Source organism: Gorilla gorilla, chromosome 19 (assembly GCF_029281585.2).
Source record: "Gorilla gorilla gorilla isolate KB3781 chromosome 19, NHGRI_mGorGor1-v2.1_pri, whole genome shotgun sequence".
In the NCBI taxonomy this organism is placed as follows: Eukaryota; Metazoa; Chordata; class Mammalia; order Primates; family Hominidae; genus Gorilla; species Gorilla gorilla.
Genome location: NC_073243.2, coordinates 11561412 through 11583873, shown reverse-complemented (window position 1 = coordinate 11583873; position 22462 = coordinate 11561412).

The window sequence follows — 22462 nt, the reverse complement described above, 5'->3', positions numbered from 1 at the left end:
GTTTATGCAGATAGCAGTGTAGATATTTCCATGTTTATACAGATAGCGGTGCGGATATTTCCATGTTTATTCAGATAGCGGTGCGGATATTTCCATGTTTATACAGATAGTTGGGCAGATATTTCCATGTTTATACAGATAGCGGTGTAGATATTTCCATCTTAATACAGATGGCGGTGTAGATATGTCCATGTTTGTACAGATGGCGGTGTAGATATTTCCATGTTCATACAGACGGCGGTGTAGATATTTCGAAGTTTATAGAGATAGCGATGTAGTTATTTCCATATTTATAGAGAAATCTGTGTAGATATTTCCATGTATATTCAGATAGCTGCGTAGATATTTCCATGTTCATGCAGATTACGGTGTAGATATTTCCATGTTCACCCAGATGCCGGTGTACATATATCCATGTTCATACAAATGGTGGTGAAGATATTTCCATGTTCATACAGATGGCGGTGTAGGTATTTCCATGTTCATACAAATGGCGGTGTAGATATTTCCATGTTCATAGAGATGGCGGTTTAGATATTTCCAGGTTCATACAAATGGCGGTGTAGATATTTCCATGTTCATAGAGATGGCGGTGTAGATATTTCCATGTTTATACAGATAGAAGTGTAGTTATTTCCATGTTTATAGAGATACCAGTCTGGATATTTCCAGTGATATACAGATAGCTGTGTAGATATTTGCATGTTCATGCAGATAGCGGTGTAGATATTTCCATGTTCGTACAGATAGCGGTGTAGCTATTTTCAGGTTCATACAGATAGCGGTGTAGATATTTCTATGTTCATACAGATAACGGTGTAGATATTTCCATGTTCATACAGACTGCGGTGTAGATATTTCCATGTTCATACAGTTAGCGGTGTAGATATTTCCATGTTCATACAGATGGCGGTGTAGATATTTACATGTTCATACAGATGGCGGTATAGATATTTCCATGTTCATACAGATGGCGGTGTAGATATTTCCATGTTCATAGAGATGGCGGTGTAGATATTTCCATGTTTATGCAGATAGCGGTATAGATCTTTCCATGTTTATACAGATGGTGGTGTAGATATTTCCATGTTTATAGAGATGGCGGTTTAGATATTTCCATGTTTACAGAGATAGTGGTGTAGTTATTTCCAAGTTTATAGAGACAGCGTTGTAGGTATTTCCATGTTTATACAGATAGCGGTGAAGATATTTCCATGTTTATACAGATAGCGGTGTAGATATTTCCATGTTTCTACAGATAGCAGTGTAGATATTTCCATGTTTATAGAGATAATGGTGTAGATAATTTCAATTTTATACAGAGAGCAGTGTAGATATTTCCAAGTTCATACAGATAGCGGTGTAGATATTTCGACGTTTATAGAGATGGCGGTGTAGATATTTCCATGTTCATTCAGAAAGCGGTGTAGATATTTCCATGTTCATACAGATAGCAGTGTAGATATTTCCATTTTCATACAGATGGCGGTGTAGATATTTACATGTTCATTCAGATGGCGGTGTTGATATTTCCATGTTCGTACGGATGACAGGGTAGATATTTCCATGTTCATACAGGTGGCGGTGTAGATATTTCCATGTTTATACAGATAGCAGTGTAGTTATTTCCATGTTTATGGAGATAGTGGTGTAGATAATTTCAATTTTATACAGATAGCTGTGTAGATATTTGCATGTTCATACAGATAGCGGTGTAGATATTTCCATGTTCATACAGATAGCGGTGTAGATATTTCCATGTTTATACAGATAACAGTGTAGATATTTCCATGTTAATAGAGATAGTGGTGTAAATAATTTCAATTTTATACAGATAGCAGTGTAGACATTTCCAAGTTCATACAGATAGCGGTGTAGATATTCCCACGTTTATAGAGATGGCGGTGTAGATATTTCCATGTTCATACAGATACTGGCGTAGATATTTCCGTGTTTATAGAGATGGCGGTGCAGATATTTTCATGTTTACACAGATGGCGGTGTAGATATTTCCATGTTTACACTGATAGCGGTGTTGACATTTCCATGTTTACACAGATAGCGGTGTGGATATTAACATATTTATGCAGATAGTGCTGTAGATATTTCCATGTTTATACAGATAGTTGTGCTGATATTTCCATGTTTATACAGATATTTGGGCAGATATTTCCATGTTTATACAGATAGCAGAGTAGATATTTCCATCTTAATACAGATGGCTTTGTAGATATGTCCATGTTTGTACAGATGGCGGTGTAGATATGTCCATGATCGTACAGATGGCGGTGTAGATATTTCCATGTTCACACAGATGGCGGTGTAGATATTTCGAAGTTTATAGAGATAGTGCTGTAGTTATTTCCATATTTATAGAGAAATCTGTGTAGATATTTCCATGTATATGCAGATAGCCGTGTAGATATTTCCATGTTCATGCAGATAGCGGTGTAGATATTTCCATGTTCATCCAGATGCCGGTGTAGATATATCCATGCTCATACAGATGGCGGTGAAGATATTTCCATGGTCATACAGATGGCGGTGTAGATATTTCCATGTTCATACAGATGGCAGTGTGGATATTTCCATGTTCAAAGAGATGGCGGTGTAGATATTTCCATGTTCATAGAGATGGCGGTGTAGATATTTCCATGTTTATACAGATAGCAGTGTAGTTATTTCCATGTTTATAGAGATAGCAGTGTAGATATTTCCATTGATATACAGATAGCTGTGTAGATATTTGCATGTTCATACAGATAGCGGTGTAGATATTTCCATGTTCATACAGTTTGCGGTGTAGATATTTCCATGTTCATACAGATGGCGGTGTAGATATTTACATGTTCATACAGATGGCCGTGTAGATATTTCCATGTTCGTACAGATGGCTGTGTAGATATTTCCATGTTCATAGAGATGGCGGTGTAGATATTTCCATGTTTATACAGATATCAGTGTAGTTATTCCCATGTTTATAGAGATAGCAGTGTAGATATTTCCATTGATATACAGATAGCTTTGTAGATATTGGCATGTTCATACAGATAGCGATGTAGATATTTCCATGTTCATACAGATAGCGGTGTAGATTTTTCCATGTTCATACAGATAGCGGTGTATATATTTCCATGTTCATACAGATAGCGGTGTAGATATTTCCATTTTCATACAGATAGCGGTGTAGATATTTCCATGTTCATACAGATAGCGGTGTAGATATTTCCATGTTCCTACAGATGGCGGTGTAGATATTTACATGTTCATTCAGATGGCGGTGTTGATATTTCCATCTTCGTACGGATGGCAGGGTACATATTTCCATGTTCATACAGGTGGCGGTGTAGATATTTCCATGTTTATACAGATAGCAGTGTAGTTATTTCCATGTTTATGGAGATAGTGGTGTAGATAATTTCAATTTTATACAGATAGCTGTGTATATATTTGCATGTTCATACAGATAGCGGTGTAGATATTTCCATGTTCATACAGATAGCGGTGTAGATATTTCCATGTTCATGCAGATAGCGGTGTAGATATTTCCATGTTCATACCAATAGCTGTGTAGATATTTCCATGTTCATACAGATGGCGGTGTAGATATTTCCCTGTTAATACAAATGGCGGTGTAGGTATTTCCCTCTTCATAGAGATGGCGGTGTAGTTATTTCCGTGTTCATACAAATGGCGGTGTAGATATTTCCATGTTCATAGAGATGGGGGTGTAGATATTTCCATGTTTATACAGATAGCAATGTAGTTATTTCCATGTTTATAGAGATAGTGGTGTAGATATTTCCATTGATATACAGATAGCTCTGTAGATATTTGCATCTTCATACAGATAGCGGTGTAGGTATTTCCATGTTCATACAGTTAGCAGTGTAGATATTCGCATGTTCATACAGATAGCGGTGTAGATATTTCCATGTTCGTACAGATAGCGATGTAGATATTTCCACGTTCATACAGATAGCGGTGTAGATATTTCCATATTCATACAGATAACGGGGTAGATATTTCCATGTTCATACAGATAGCGGTGTAGATATTTCCATGTTCATACAGATGGCGGTGTAGATATTTACATGTTCATGCAGATAGCGGTGTAGATCTTTCCATGTTTACACAGATAGCGGTGTAGACATTTCCAAGTTTACACAGATAGCGTTGTGGATATTTCCCTGTTTATGCAGATAGCGGTGTAGATATTTCCATGTTTATACAGATAGATGTGCGGATATTTCCATGTTTATACAGATAGTTGGGCAGATATTTCCATGTTTATACAGATAGCGGTGTAGATATTTCCATCTTAATACAGATGACGGTGTAGATATGTCCATGTTTGTACAGATGGCGGTCTAGATATTTCCATGTTCATACAGATGGCGGTGTAGATATTTCGATGTTTATAGAGACAGCGCTGTAGTTATTTCCATATTTATAGAGAAATCTGTGTAGATATTTCCATGCATATGCAGACAGCTGTGTAGATATTTCCTTGTTCATGCAGATAGCGGTGTAGATAGTTCCATGTTCATCCAGATGCCGGTGTAGATATATCCATGTTCATACAGATGTCGGTGTAGATATTTAAATGTTCATAGAGATGGCGGTGTAGACATTTCCATGTTCATAGAGATGGCGGTGTAGATATTTCCATGTTCATAGAGATGGCGGTGTAGCTATTTCCATGTTCATAGAGATGGCGTTGTAGATATTTCCATGTTTATACAGATAGCAGTGTAGCTATTTCCACGTTCATAGAGATAGCGGTGTAGATAATTTCAATTATATACAGATAGCTGGGTAGATATTTGCATGTTCATACACATAGCTGTGTAGATATTTCCATCTTCATACAGATAGCGGTGTAGATATTTCCATGTTCATACAGATAGCGGTGTAGATATTTCCATGTTCTTACAGATAACGGTGTAGTTATTTCCATGTTCATACCAATAGCGGTGTGGATATTTCCATGTTCGTACAGTTAGCGGTGTAGATATTTCCATGTTCATACAGATGGCGGTGTAGATATTTACATGTTCATACAGATGGCGGTGTAGATATTTCCAAGTTCATACAGATAACGGTGTAGATATTTCCACGTTTATAGAGATGGCGGTATAGATATTTCCATGTTCATACAGATGGCGGTGTAGATATTTCCATGTTTATAGAGATGGCGGTGTAGATATTTCAATGTTTACACAGATGGCGGTGTAGATATTTCCATGTTTACACAGATAGCGGTGTAGACATATCCATGTTTACACAGATAGCGGTGTGGAGATTTCCATGTTTATGCAGATAGCAGTGTAGATATTTCCATGCTTATACAGATAGCGGTGAGGATATTTCCATGTTTATACAGATAGATGGGCAGATATTTCCATGTTTATACAGATAGCGGTGTAGATATTTCCATCTTAATACTGATGGCGGTGTAGATATGTCCATGTTCATACAGATGGCTGTGTAGATATTTCGAAGTTTATAGAGATAGCGCTGTAGTTATTTCCATATTTATAGAGAAATCTGTGTAGTTCTTTCCATGTATATTCAGATAGCTGTGTTGATATTTCCATGTTCATGCAGATAGCGGTGTAGTTATTTCCATGTTCATCCAGATGCCGGTGTATATATATCCATGTTCATACAGATGGCGGTGAAGATATTTCCATGTTCATACAGATGGCGGAGTAGATATTTCCATGTTCATACAAATGGCGGTGTAGATATTTCCATGTTCATAGAGATGGCGGTGTAGATATTTCCATGTTCATACACATGGAGGTGCAGATATTTCCATGTTCATAGAGATGGCGGTGTAGATATTTCCATGTTTTTACAGATATCAGTGTAGTTATTTCCATGTTTATAGAGATAGCAGTGTAGATATTTCCATTGATATACAGATAGCTTTGTAGATATTTGCATGTTCATACAGATAGCGGTGTAGATATTTCCATGTTCATACAGATAGCTGTGTAGATTTTTCCATGTTCATACAGATAGCGGCGTAGATATTTCCATGTTCATACAGATAGCGGTGTAGATATTTCCTTTTTCATACAGATAGCGGAGTAGATATTTCCATGTTCATAGAGATAGCGGTGTAGATATTTCCATGTTCATACAGATGGCGGTGTAGATATTTACATGTTCATTCAGATGGCGGTGTTGATATTTCCTTGTTCGTACGGATTGCAGGGTAGATATTTCCATGTTCATACAGGTGGCGGTGTAGATATTTCCATGTTTATACAGATAGCAGTGTAGTTATTTCCATGTTTATGGAGATAGTGGTGTAGATAATTTTAATTTTATACAGATAGCTGTGTAGATATTTGCATGTTCATACAGATAGCGGTGTAGAGATTTCCATGTTCATGCAGATAGCGGTGTAGATATTTCCATGTTCATACCAATAGCGGTGTAGATATTTCCAAGTCCATACAGTTAGCGTTGTAGATATTTCCATGTCCATACAGATGGCGGTGTAGATATTTACATGTTCATACAGATGGCGGTGTAGATATTTCCATATTCATACAGATAGCGGTGTAGGTATTTCCATGTTCATACAGTTAGCGTTGTAGATATTTCCATGTTCTTACAGATGGCGGTGTACATATTTACATGTTCATGCAGATGGCGGTGTAGATATTTCCATGTTCGTACAGATGGCGGTGTAGATATTTCCATGTTAATAGAGATGGCGGTGTACATATTTCCATGTATATGCAGATAGCGGTATAGATATTTCCATGTTTATACAGATGGTGGTGTAGATATTTCCATGTTTATAGAGATGGCGGTCTAGATATTTCCATGTTGATAGAGATAGTGGTGTAGTTATTTCCAAGTTTATAGAGACAGCGTTGTAGATATTTCCATGTTCATGCAGATAGCGGTGAAGATATTTCCATGTTTATACAGATAGCGGTGTAGACATTTTCATGTTTATACAGATAACAGTGTAGATATTTCCATGTTTATAGTGATAGTGGTGTAGATAATTTCAATTTTATACAGATAGCAGTGTAGATATTTCCAAGTTCATACAGATAGCGGTGTAGATATTTCCACATTTATAGAGATGGTGGTGTAAATATTTCCATGTTCATACAGACGGCGCTGTAGATATTTCCATGTTTATAGCGATGGCGGTGTAGATATTTCCATGTTTACACAGATGGCGGTGTAGGTATTTCCGTGTTTACACAGATAGCGGTGTAGTCATTTCCATGTTTACACAGATAGCGGTGTGGATATTTCCATGTTTATGCAGATAGCGGTGTAGATATTTCCATGTTTATACAGATAGCGGTGCGGATATTTCCATGTTTATACAGATTGTTGGGCAGGTATTTCCATGTTTACACAGATAGCAGTGTAGATATTTCCATCTTAATACAGATGGCGGTGTAGATATGTCCATGTTCGTACAGATGGCGGTGTAGATATTTCCATGTTCATACAGATGGCGGTGTAGATATTTCGAAGTTTATAGAGATAGCGCTGTAGTTATTTCCATATTTATAGAGAAATCTGTGTAGATATTTCCAGGTATATGCAGATAGCTGTGTAGATATTTCCATGTTCATGCTGATAGCTCTGTAGATATTTCCATGTTCATCCAGATGCCGGTGTAGATATATCCATGCTCATACAGATGGCGTTGTAGATATTGCCATGTTCATAGGGATGGCGGTGTAGATATTTCCATGTTTACACAGATAGCAGTGTAGATATTTCCATGTTTATAGAGATAGCAGTGTAGATATTTCCATTGATATACAGATAGCTGTGTATATATTTGCATGTTCATACAGATAGCATTGTAGATATTTCCATGTTCATACAGAGGGCGGTGTAGATATTTCCATGTTCATACAGATGGAGGTGTAGATATTTCCATGTTCATACAGATAGCGGTGTAGATATTTCCATGTTCATACAGATAGCGGTGTAGATATTTCCATGTTCATACAGGTTGCGGTGTAGATATTTCCATGTTCATACAGATGGCGGTGTAGATATTTACATGTTCATACAGATGGCGGTGTAGATATTTCGATGTTTATAGAGACAGCGCTGTAGTTATTTCCATATTTATAGAGAAATCTGTGTAGATATTTCCATGCATATGCAGACAGCTGTGTAGATATTTCCATGTTCATGCAGATAGCGGTGTAGCTAGTTCCATGTTCATCCAGATGCCGGTGTAGATATATCCATGTTCATACAGATGTCGGTGTAGATATTTCCATGTTCATAGAGATGGCGGTGTAGATATTTCCATGTTCATAGAGATGGCAGTGTAGATATTTCCATGTTCATAGAGATGGCGGTGTAGATATTTCCATGTTCATAGAGATGGCGGTGTAGATATTTCCATGTTCATAGAGATGGCGGTGTAGATATTTCCATGTTCATAGAGATGGCGTTGTAGATATTTCCATGTTTATACAGATAGCAGTGTAGTTATTTCCACGTTTATAGAGATAGTGGTGTAGATAATTTCAATTATATACAGATAGCTGGGTAGATATTTGCATGTTCATACAGATAGCGGTGTAGATATTTCCATCTTCATACAGATAGCGGTGTAGATATTTCCATGTTCATACAGATAGCGGTGTAGATATTTCCATGTTCATACAGATAACGGTGTAGATATTTCCATGTTCATACCAATAGCGGTGTGGATATTTCCATGTTCATACAGTTAGCGGTGTAGACATTTCAATGTCCATACAGATGGCGGTGTAGATATTTCCATGTTCATACAGATAGCGGTGTAGATATTTCCATGTTCGTACCGATGGCATTGTAGATATTTCCATGTTCATACAGGTGGCGGGGTAGATATTTCCATGTTTATACAGACAGCATTGTAGTTATTCACATGTTTATAGAGATAGCAGTGTAGATATTTCCATTGATATACTGATAGCTGTGTAGATATTTGCATGTTCATACAGATAGCGGTGTAGATATTTCCATGTTTGTACAGATAGCGGTGTAGATATTTCCATGTTCATACAGATAGCGGTGTAGATATTTCGATGTTCATACAGATAACGGTGTAGATATTTCCATGTTCATACAGATATCGGTGTAGATATTTCCATGTTCATACAAATGGCGGTGTAGATAATTCCCTCTTCATAGAGATGGCGGTGTAGTTATTTCCGTGTTCATACAAATGGCGGTGTAGATATTTCCATGTTCATACAGATGCGGGTGTAGATATTTCCATGTTTATACAGATAGCAATGTAGTTATTTCCATGTTTATAGAGATAGCGGTGTAGAAATTTCCATTGATATACAGATAGCTCTGTAGATATTTGCATCTTCATACTGATAGCGGTGTAGGTATTTCCATGTTCATACAGATAGCGGTGTAGATATTTCCATGTTCATACAATAAGCAGTGTAGATATTTCCATGTTCATACAGATGGCGGTGTAGATATTTACATGTTCATACAGATGGCAGTGTAGGTATTTCCATGTTCGTACGAATGGCAGTGTAGATATTTCCATGTTCATACAGGTGGCAGTGTAGATATTTCCATGTTTATACAGATAGCAGTGTAGTTATTTCCATGTTTATAGAGATAGCAGTGTAGATATTTCCATTGATATACAGATAGCTGTGTAGATATTTGCATGTTCATACAGATAACGGTGTAGATATTTCCATGTTCGAACAGATAGCGGTGTAGATATTTCCGTGTTCATACAGATAGCGTTGTAGATATTTCCATGTTCGTACAGTTAGCAGTGTAGATATTTCCATGTTCATACAGATGGCGGTGTAGATATTTACATGTTCATACAGATGGCGGTGTAGATATTTCCATGTTCGTACAGATGGCGGTGTAGGTATTTCCACGTTCATAGAGATGGCGGTGTAGATATTTCCATGTTTATGCAGATAGCGGTATAGATATTTCCATGTTTATACAGAAGGTGGTGTAGATATTTCCATGTTTATAGAGATGGCGGTCTAGATATTTCCATGTTTATAGAGATAGTGGTGTAGTTATTTCCAAGTTTATAGAGACAGCATTGTAGATATTTCCATGTTTATACAGATAGCGTTGAAGGTATTTCCATGTTTATACAGATAGCGGTGTATATATTTCCATGTTTATACAGATAACAGTGTAGATATTTCCATGTTAATAGAGATAGTGGTGTAGATAATTTCAGTTTTATACAGATAGCAGTGTAGATATATCCAAGTTCATACAGATATCGGTGTAGATATTCCCAGGTTTATAGAGATGGCGGTTCAGATATTTCCATGTTCATACAGATACTGGTGTAGATATTTCCATGTTTATAGAGATGGCGGTGTAGATATTTTCATGTTTACACAGATGGAGGTGTAGATATTTCCATGTTTACACAGATAGCGGTGCAGACATTTCCATGTTTACACAGATAGCGGTGTGGATATTTCCATGTTTATGCAGATAGCGCTGTAGATATTTCCATGTTTATACAGATAGCGGTGCGGATATTTCCATGTTTATACAGATAGTTGGGCAGATATTTCCATGTTTATACAGATAGCGGTGTAGATATTTCCATGTTTATAGTGATAGTGGTGTAGATAATTTCAATTTTATACAGATAGCAGTGTAGATATTTCCAAGTTCATACAGATAGCGGTGTAGATATTTCCACGTTTATAGAGATTGTGGTGTAGATATTTCCATGTTCATACAGACGGCGCTGTAGATATTTCCATGTTTATAGAGATGGCGGTGTAGATATTTCCATGTTTACACAGATGGCGGTGTAGGTATTTCCATGTTTACACAGATAGCGGTGTAGACATTTCCATGTTTACACAGATAGCGGTGTGGATATTTCCATGTTTATGCAGATAGCGGTGTAGATATTTCCATGTTTATACAGATAGCGGTGCGGATATTTCCATGTTTATACAGATTGTTGGGCAGGTATTTCCATGTTTACACAGATAGCGGTGTAGATATTTCCATCTTAATACAGATGGCGGTGTAGATATGTCCATGTTCGTACAGATGGCGGTGTAGATATTTCCATGTTCATACAGATGGCGGTGTAGATATTTCGAAGTTTATAGAGATAGCGCTGTAGTTATTTCCATATTTATAGAGAAATCTGTGTAGATATTTCCAGGTATATGCAGATAGCTGTGTAGATATTTCCATGTTCATGCTGATAGCTCTGTAGATATTTCCATGTTCATCCAGATGCCGGTGTAGATATATCCATGCTCATACAGATGGCGTTGAAGATATTGCCATGTTCATAGGGATGGCGGTGTAGATATTTCCATGTTTACACAGATAGCAGTGTAGATATTTCCATGTTTATAGAGATAGCAGTGTAGATATTTCCATTGATATACAGATAGCTGTGTAGATATTTGCATGTTCATACAGATAGCAGTGTAGATATTTCCATGTTCATACAGAGGGTGGTGTAGATATTTCCATGTTCATACAGATGGAGGTGTAGATATTTCCATGTTCATACAGATAGCGGTGTAGATATTTCCATGTTCATACAGATAGCGGTGTAGATATTTCCATGTTCATACAGGTTGCGGTGTAGATATTTCAATGTTCATACAGATGGCGGTGTAGATATTTACATGTTCATACAGATGGCGGTGTAGATATTTCGATGTTTATAGAGACAGCGCTGTAGTTATTTCCATATTTATAGAGAAATCTGTGTAGATATTTCCATGCATATGCAGACAGCTGTGTAGATATTTCCATGTTCATGCAGATAGCGGTGTAGCTAGTTCCATGTTCATCCAGATGCCGGTGTAGATATATCCAAGTTCATACAGATGTCAGTGTAGATATTTACATGTTCATACAGATGGCGGTGTAGATATTTCCATGTTCGTACAGATGGCGGTGTAGATATTTCCACGTTCATAGAGATGGCGGTGTAGATATTTCCATGTTTATGCAGATAGCGGTATAGATATTTCCATGTTTATACAGATGGTGGTGTAGATATTTCCATGTTTATAGAGATGGCGGTCTAGATATTTCCATGTTTATAGAGATAGTGGTGTAGTTATTTCCAAGTTTATAGAGACAGCATTGTAGATATTTCCATGTTTATACAGATAGCGTTGAAGATATTTCCATGTTTATACAGATAGCGGTGTAGATATTTCCATGTTTATACAGATAACAGTGTAGATATTTCCATGTTAATAGAGATAGTGGTGTAGATAATTTCAGTTTTATGCAGATAGCAGTGTAGGTATTTCCAAGTTCATACAGATAGCGGTGTAGATATTCCCAGGTTTATAGAGATGGCGGTGCAGATATTTCCATGTTCATACAGATACTGGTGTAGATATTTCCATGTTTATAGAGATGGCGGTGTAGATATTTTCATGTTTACACAGATGGAGGTGTAGATATTTCCATGTTTACACAGATAGCGGTGCAGACATTTCCATGTTTACACAGATAGCGGTGTGGATATTTCCATGTTTATGCAGATAGTGCTGTAGATATTTCCATGTTTATACAGATAGCGGTGCGGATATTTCCATGTTTATACAGATAGTTGGGCAGATATTTCCATGTTTATACAGATAGTGGTGTAGATATTTCCATCTTAATACAGATGGCTTTGTAGATATGTCCATGTTTGTACAGATGGCAGTGTAGATATTTCCATGTTCATACAGATGGCGGTGTAGATATTTCGAAGTTTATAGAGATAGCGCTGTAGTTATTTCCATATTTATAGAGAAATCTCGGTAGATATTTCCATGTATATGCAGATAGCTGTGTAGATACTTCCATGTTCATGCAGATAGCTGTGTAGATATTTCCATGTTCATCCAGATGCCAGTGTAGATATATCCATGTTCATACAGATGGGAGTGAAGATATTTCCATGTTCATACAGATGGCGGTGTAGATATTTCCATGTTCGCAGAGATGGCGGTGTAGATATTTCCATGTTCATAGAGATGGCGGTGTAGATATTTCCATGTTTACACAGATAGCGGTGTGCACATTTCCATGTTTACACAGATAGCGGTGTTGATATTTCCATATTTATGCAGATAGCGGTGTAGGTGTTTCCATGTTTATACAGATAGCGGCGCGGGTATTTCCATGTTTATACAGATAGTGGTGCAGATATTTCCATGTTTATAAAGATAGCGGTGTAGATATTTCCAGCTTAATATAGATGGCGGTGTAGATAAGTCCACGTTCGTACAGATGGCGGTGTATATATTTCCATGTTCATACAGATGGCGGTGTAGATATTTCGAAGTTTATAGAGGTAGCGCTGTAGTTATTTCCATATTTATAGAGAAATCTGTGCAGATATTTCCATGTATATGCAGATAGCTGTGTAGATATTTCCATGTTCATGCAGATAGCAGTGTAGATATATCCATGTTCATCCAGATAACGGTGTAGATATTTGCATGTTCATACAGATAGCGTTGTAGATATTTCCATGTTCATACAGATAGTGGTGTAGATATTTCCATGTTCATACAGAGAGCGGTGTAGTTATTTCCATGTTCATACAGATAGCCATGTAGATATTTCCATGTTCATACAGATAGCGGTGTAGATAATTCCAATTTTATACAGATATCAGTGTAGATATCTCTAAGTTCATACAGATAGCGGTTTAGATATTTCCACGTTTATAGAGATGGCGTTGTGCATATTTCCATGTTCATACATATGGCGGTGTAGATATTTCCATGCTTATAGAGATGGCGGTGTAGATATTTTCATGTTTACACAGATAGCTTTGTAGACATTTCCATGTTTACACAGATAGCAGTGTGGATATTTCCATGTTTATGCTGATAGCGGTGTAGATATTTCCATGTTTATACAGATAGCGGTGCGGTTATTTCCATGTTTATACAGATAGTGGTGCAGATATTTCCATGCTTATACAGATAGCGGTGTAGATATTTCCATCTTAATACAGATGGCGGTGTAGATATGTCCATGTTCGTACAGATGGCGGTGTAGATATTTCCATGTTCATACAGATGGCAGTGTAGGTATTTCGAAGTTTATAGAGATAGCGCTGTAGTTATTTCCATATTTATAGAGATATCTGTGTAGATATTTCCATGTATATGTAGATAGCTGTGTACATATTTCCATGTTCATGCAGATTAGCTTTGTAGATATTTCCATGTTCATCCAGATGCCGGTTTAGATATATCCATGTTCAAACAGAAGTCGGTGAAGATATTTCCATGTTCTTACAGATGTCGGTGTAGATATTTCCATGTTCATACACATGGCAGTGTAGGTAATTCCATGTTCATAGAGATGGCGGAGTAGATATTTCCATGTTCATACAAATGGCGGTGTAGATACTTCCATGTTCATAGAGATGGCGGTGTAGATATTTCCATGTTTATACAGATAGCAGTGTAGTTATTTTCATGTTTATAGAGATAGCAGTGTAGATATTTCCGTGTTCATACAAATGGTGGTGTAGATATTTCCATGTTCATAGAGATGGCACTGTAGATATTTCCATGTTTATACAGATAGCAGTGTAGTTATTTCCATGTTTATAGAGATAGCAGTGTAGATATTTCCATTGATATACAGATAGCTGTGAAGATATTTGCATGTTCATACAGTTAGAGGTGTAGGCATTTCCATGTTCATACTGATAGCGGTGTAGATATTTCCATGTTCAAACAGATAGCGGTGTAGATATTTCCATGTTCATACAGATAGCGGTGTAGGTATTTCCATGTTCATACAGATAACAGTGTAGATATTTGCATGTTCATACCAATAGCGGTGTGGATATTTCCATGTGCATACAGATGGCGGTGTAGATATTTACATGTCCATACAGATGACGGTGTAGATATTTCCATGTTCGTATGGATGGCAGTGTAGATTTTTCCATGTTCGTACAGGTGGCGGTGTAGATATTTCCATGTTTATACAGATAGCAGTGTAGATATTTCCATGTTTATAGAGATAGCAATGTAGGTATTTCCATTGATATACAGATAGCTGTGTAGATATTTGCATGTTCACACAGATTGCGGTGTAGATATTTCCATGTTCATACAGATAGCGGTGTAGATATTTCCATGTTCATACAGATAGCGGTGTAGATATTTCCATGTTCATACAGATGACGGTGTTGATATTACCATGCTCATACTGATGGCAGTGTAGATATTTCCATGTTCATACAGTTAGCGGTGTAGATATTTCCATGTTCATACAGATGGCGGTGTAGATATTTACATGTTCATTTAGATGGCGGTGTAAATATTTCCATGTTCATACAGATGGCGGTGTAGATATATCCATGTTCATAGAGATGGCGGTGTAGATATTTCCATGTTTATGCAGATAGCGATATAGATATTTCCATGTTTATACAGATGGTGGTGTAGATATTTCTATGTTTATGGGGATGGCGGTGTAGATATTTTCATGTTTACACAGATGGCGGTGCATATATTTCCATGTTTACACAGATTGCGGTGTAGACATTTCCATGTTTACAGAGATAGCGTTGTGGATATTTCCATGTTTATGCAGATAGCGGTGTAGATATTTCCATGTTTATACAGATAGCGGTGCGGATATTTCCATGTTTATACAGATAGGCAGATATTTCCATGTTTATACAGATAGCGGTGTAGATATTTCCATCTTAATACAGATGGCGGTGTAGATATGTCCATGTTCGTACAGATGGCGGTGTAGATATTTCCATGTTCATACAGATGGCGGTGTAGATATTTCAAAGTTTATAGAGATAGCGCTGTAGTTATTTCCATATTTATAGAGAAATATGTGTAGATATTTCCATGTATATGCAGATAGCTGTGTAGATATTTCCATGTTTATGCTGATAGCGGTGTATATAATTCCATGTTCATCCAGATGCCGGTGTAGATATATCCAAGTTCATACAGATGGCGGTGAAGTTATTTCAATGTTCACAGATAGTGGTGTAGATATTTCCAGGTTCATACAAATGGCGGTGTAGATATTTCCATGTTCTTAGAGATGGCTGTGTAGATATTTCCATGTTCATACAAATAGCGGTGTAGATATTTCCATGTTCATAGAGATGGCGGTGTAGATATTTCCATGTTCATGCAGAATGCGGCGTAGATATTTCCATGTTCATACCAATAGCGGTGTAGATATTTCCATGTCCATACGGTTAGCGTTGTAGATATTTCCATGTTCATACAGATGGCGGTGTAGATATTTCCATGTTTATAGAGATGGCGGAGTAGATATTTCCATGTTTACACACATGGCGGTGTAGATATATCCATGTTTACACAGATAGCGGTGTAGACATATCCATGTTTACAGAGATAGCGGTGTGGATATTTCCATGTTTATGCAGATAGCAGTGTAGATATTTCCATGCTTATACAGATAGCGGTGCGGATATTTCCATGTTTATACAGATAGATGGGCAGATATTTCCATGTTTATACAGATAGCGGTGTAGATATTTCCATCTTAATACAGATGGCGGTGTAGATATGTCCATGTTCATACAGATGGCTGTGTAGATATTTCGAAGTTTATAGAGATAGCGCTGTAGTTATTTCCATATTTATAGAGAAATCTGTGTAGATCTTTTCATGTATATTCAGATAGCTGTGTAGATATTTCCATGTTCATGCAGATAGCGGTGTAGTTATTTCCATATTCATCCAGATGCCGGTGTACATATATCCATGTTCATACATATGGCGGTGAAGATATTTCCATGTTCATACAGATGGCGGTGTAGATATTTCCATGTTCATACAAATGGCGGTGTAGATATTTCCATGTTCATAGAGATGGCGGTGTAGATATTTCCATGTTCATACACATGGAGGTGCAGATATTTCCATGTTCATAGAGATGGCGGTGTAGATATTTCCATGTTTTTACAGATATCAGTGTAGTTGTTTCCATGTTTATAGAGATAGCAGTGTAGATATTTCCATTGATATACAGATAGCTTTGTAGATATTTGCATGTTCATACAGATAGCGGTGTAGATATTTCCATGTTCATACAGATAGCTGTGTAGATTTTTCCATGTTCATACAGATAGCGGTGTAGTTATTTCCATGTTCATACAGATAGCGGTGTAGATATTTCCTTTTTCATACAGATAGCGGTGTAGATATTTCCATGTTCATAGAGATAACGGTGTACATATTTCCATGTTCATACAGATTTCGGTGTAGATATTTACATGTTCATTCAGATGGCGGTGTTGATATTTCCTTGTTCGTACGGATTGCAGGGTAGATATTTCCATGTTCATACAGGTGGCGGTGTAGATATTTCCATGTTTATACAGATAGCAGTGTAGTTATTTCCATGTTTATGGAGATAGTGGTGTAGATAATTTTAATTTTATACAGATAGCTGTGTAGATATTTGCATGTTCATACAGATAGCGGTGTAGAGATTTCCATGTTCATGCAGATAGCGGTGTAGATATTTCCATGTTCATACCAATAGCGGTGAAGATATTTCCAAGTCCATACAGTTAGCGTTGTAGATATTTCCATGTCCATACAGATGGCGGTGTAGATATTTACATGTTCATACAGATGGCGGTGTAGATATTTCCATGTTCGTACGGATGGCAGTGTAGTTATTTCCATGTTCATACAGGCGGCAGTGTAGATATTTCCATGTTTATACAGATAGCAGTGTAGTTATTTCCATGTTTGTAGAGATAGCAGTGTTGATATTTCCATTGATATATAGATAGCTGTGTAGATATTTGCATGTTCATACAGATAGCGGTGTAGATATTTCCATGTTCGTACAGATCGCGGTGTAGATATTTGCATGTTCATACAGATAGCAGTGTAGATATTTCCATGTTCATACAGATAACGGTGTAGATATTTCCATATTCATACAGGTAGCGGTGTAGATATTTCCATGTTCATACAGTTAGCGTTGTAGATATTTCCATGTTCTTACAGGTGGCGGTGTACATATTTACATGTTCATGCAGATGGCGGTGTAGATATTTCCATGTTCGTACAGATGGCGGTGTAGATATTTCCATGTTCATAGAGATGGCGGTGTACATATTTCCATGTATATGCAGACAGCGGTATAGATATTTCCATGTTTATAGAGATGGTGGTGTAGATATTTCCATGTTTATAGAGATGGCGGTCTAGATATTTCCATGTTGATAGAGATAGTGGTGTAGTTATTTCCAAGTTTATAGAGACAGCGTTGTAGATATTTCCATGTTCATACAGACGGCGCTGTAGATATTTCCATGTTTATAGAGATGGCCGTGTAGATATTTCCATGTTTACACAGATAGCGGTGTAGACATTTCCATGTTTACACAGATAGCGGTGTGGATAATTCCATGTTTATGCTGATAGCGGTGTAGATATTTCCATGTTTATACAGATAGCGGTGCGGATATTTCCATGTTTATACAGATAGTTGGGCAGGTATTTCCATGTTTACACAGATAGCGGTGTAGATATTTCCATCTTAATACAGATGGCGGTGTAGATATGTACAAGTTCCTACAGACGGCGGTGTAGATATTTCCATGTTCATACAGATGGCGGTGTAGATATTTCGAAGTTTATAGAGATAGCGCTGTAGTTATTTCCATATTTATAGAGAAATCTGTGTAGATATTTCTAGGTATATGCAGATAGCTGTGTAGATATTTCCATGTTCATGCTGATAGCTCTGTAGATATTTCCATGTTCATCCAGATGCCGGTGTAGATATATCCATGCTCATACAGATGGCGTTGTAGATATTGCCATGTTCATAGGGATGGCGGTGTAGATATTTCCATGTTTACACAGATAGCAGTGTAGATATTTCCATGTTTATAGAGATAGCAGTGTAGATATTTCCATTGATATACAGATAGCTGTGTAGATATTTGCATGTTCATACAGATAGCAGTGTAGATATTTCCATGTTCATACAGAGGGCGGTGTAGATATTTCCATGTTCATACAGATAGCGGTGTAGATATTTCCATGTTCATACAGATAGCGGTGTAGATATTTCCATGTTCATGCAGATAGCGGTGTAGATATTTCCATGTTCATACAGTTTGCGGTGTAGATATTTCCTTGTTCATACAGATGGCGGTGTAGATATTTACATGTTCATACAGATGGCGGTGTAGATATTTCGATGTTTATAGAGACAGCGCTGTAGTTATTTCCATATTTATAGAGAAATCTGTGTAGATATTTCCATGCATATGCAGACAGCTGTGTAGATATTTCCATGTTCATGCAGATAGCGGTGTAGATAGTTCCATGTTCATCCAGATGCCGGTGTAGATATATCCATGTTCATACAGATGTCGGTGTAGATATTTCCATGTTCATAGAGATGGCGGTGTAGATATTTCCATGTTCATAGAGATGGCGGTGTAGATATTTCCATGTTCATAGAGATGGTGGTGTAGATATTTCCATGTTCATAGAGATGGCGGTGTAGATATTTCCATGTTCATAGAGATGGCGGTGTAGATATTTCCATGTTCATAGAGATGGCGTTGTAGATATTTCCATGTTTATACAGATAGCAGTGTAGTTATTTCCACGTTTATAGAAATAGCGGTGTAGATAATTTCAATTATATACAGATAGCTGGGTAGATATTTGCATGTTCATACAGATAGCGGTGTAGATATTTCCATCTTCATACAGATAGCGGTGTAGATATTTCCATGTTCATACAGATAGCGGTGTAGATATTTCCATGTTCATACAGATAACCGTGTAGATATTTCCATGTTCATACCAATAGCGGTGTGGATATTTCCATGTTCATACAGTTAGCGGTGTAGATATTTCAATGTTCATACAGATGGCGGTGTAGATATTTCCATGTTCATACAGATAGCGGTGTAGATATTTCCATGTTCGTATCGATGGCACTGTAGATATTTCCATGTTCATACAGGTGGCGGGATAGATATTTCCATGTTTATACAGATAGCAGTGTAGTTATTCACATGTTTATAGAGATAGGAATGTAGATATTTCCATTGATATACTGATAGCTGTGTAGATATTTCCATGTTTATACTAATAGCGGTGTGGATATTTCCATGTTTATACAGATAGCGGTGTAGATATTTCCATGTTTATAGAGATAGTGTTGTAGATAATTCCAATTTTATACAGATAGCGTTGTAGATATTTCCATGTTCGTACAGTTAGCAGTGTAGATATTTCCATGTTCATACAGATGGCGGTGTAGATATTTACCTGTTCATACAGATGGCGGTGTAGATATTTCCATGTTCGTACAGATGGCGGTGTAGATATTTCCATGTTCATAGAGATGGCGGTGTAGATATTTCCATGTTTATGCAGATAGCGGTATAGATATTTCCATGTTTATACAGATGGTGGTGTAGATACTTCCATGTTTATAGAGATGGCGGTCTAGATATTTCCATGTTTATAGAGATAGTGGTGTAGTTATTTCCAAGTTTATAGAGACAGCATTGTAGATATTTACATGTTTATACAGATAGCGTTGAAGATATTTCCACGTTTATACAGATAGCAGTGTAGATATTTCCATGTTTATACAGATAACAGTGTAGATATTTCCATGTTAATAGAGATAGTGGTGTAGATAATTTCAGTTTTATACAGATAGCAGTGTAGATATTTCCAAGTTCATACAGATAGCGGTGTAGATATTCCCACGTTTATAGAGATGGCGGTGCAGATATTTCCATGTTCATACAGATACTGGTGTAGATATTTCCATTTTTATAGAGATGGCGGTGTAGATATTTTCATGTTTACACAGATGGAGGTGTAGATATTTCCATGTTTACACAGATAGCGGTGCAGACATTTCCATGTTTACACAGATAGCGGTGTGGATATTTCCATGTTTATGCAGATAGCGCTGTAGATATTTCCATGTTTATACAGATAGCGGTGCAGATATTTCCATGTTTATACAGATAGTTTGGCAGGTATTTCCATGTTTATACAGATAGCGGTGTAGATATTTCCATCTTAATACAGATGGCTTTGTAGATATGTCCATGTTTGTACAGATGGCAGTGTAGATATTTCCATGTTCATACAGATGGCGGTGTAGATATTTCGAAGTTTATAGAGATAGCGCTGTAGTTATTTCCATATTTATAGAGAAATCTCGGTAGATATTTCCATGTATATGCAGATAGCTGTGTAGATACTTCCATGTTCATGCAGATACCTCTGTAGATATTTCCATGTTCATCCAGATGCCAGTGTAGATATATCCATGTTCATACAGATGGGAGTGAAGATATTTCCATGTTCATACAGATGGCGGTGTAGATATTTCCATGTTCATAGAAATGGCGGTGTAGATATTTCCATGTTCATAGAGATGGCGGTGTAGATATTTCCATGTTCACACAGATAGCGGTGTGCACATTTCCATGTTTACACAGATAGCGGTGTGGATATTTCCATATTTATGCAGATAGCGGTGTAGATGTATCCATGTTTATACAGATAGCGGCGCGGATATTTCCATGTTTATACAGATAGTGGTGCAGATATTTCCATGTTTATAAAGATAGCGGTGTAGATATTTCCAGCTTAATATAGATGGCGGTGTAGATAAGTCCACATTCGTACAGATGGCGGTGTATATATTTCAATGTTCATACAGATGGCGGTGTAGATATTTCCATGTTCATACAGATGGCGGTGTAGATATTTCCATGTTCATACAGATGGCGGTGTAGATATTTCGAAGTTTATAGAGGTAGTGCTGTAGTTATTTCCATATTTATAGAGAAATCTGTGTAGATATTTCCATGTATATGCAGATAGCTGTGTAGATATTTCCATGTTCATGCAGATAGCAGTGTAGATATTTCCATGTTCATCCAGATAACGGTGTATATATTTGCATGTTCATACAGATAGCGTTGTAGATATTTCCATGTTCATACAGATAGCGGTGTAGATATTTCCATGTTCATACAGAGAGCGGTGTAGTTATTTCCATGTTCATACAGATAGCCATGTAGATATTTCCATGTTCATACAGATAGCGGTGTAGATAATTCCAATTTTATACAGATATCAGTGTAGATATCTCTAAGTTCATACAGATAGCGGTTTAGATATTTCCACGTTTATAGAGATGGCGGTGTGCATATTTCCATGTTCATACATATGGCGGTGTAGATATTTCCATGCTTATAGAGATGGCGTTGTAGATATTTTCATGTTTACACAGATAGCTTTGTAGACATTTCCATGTTTACACAGATAGCGGTGTGGATATTTCCATGTTTATGCTGATAGCGGTGTAGATATTTCCATGTTTATACAGATAGCGGTGCGGTTATTTCCATGTT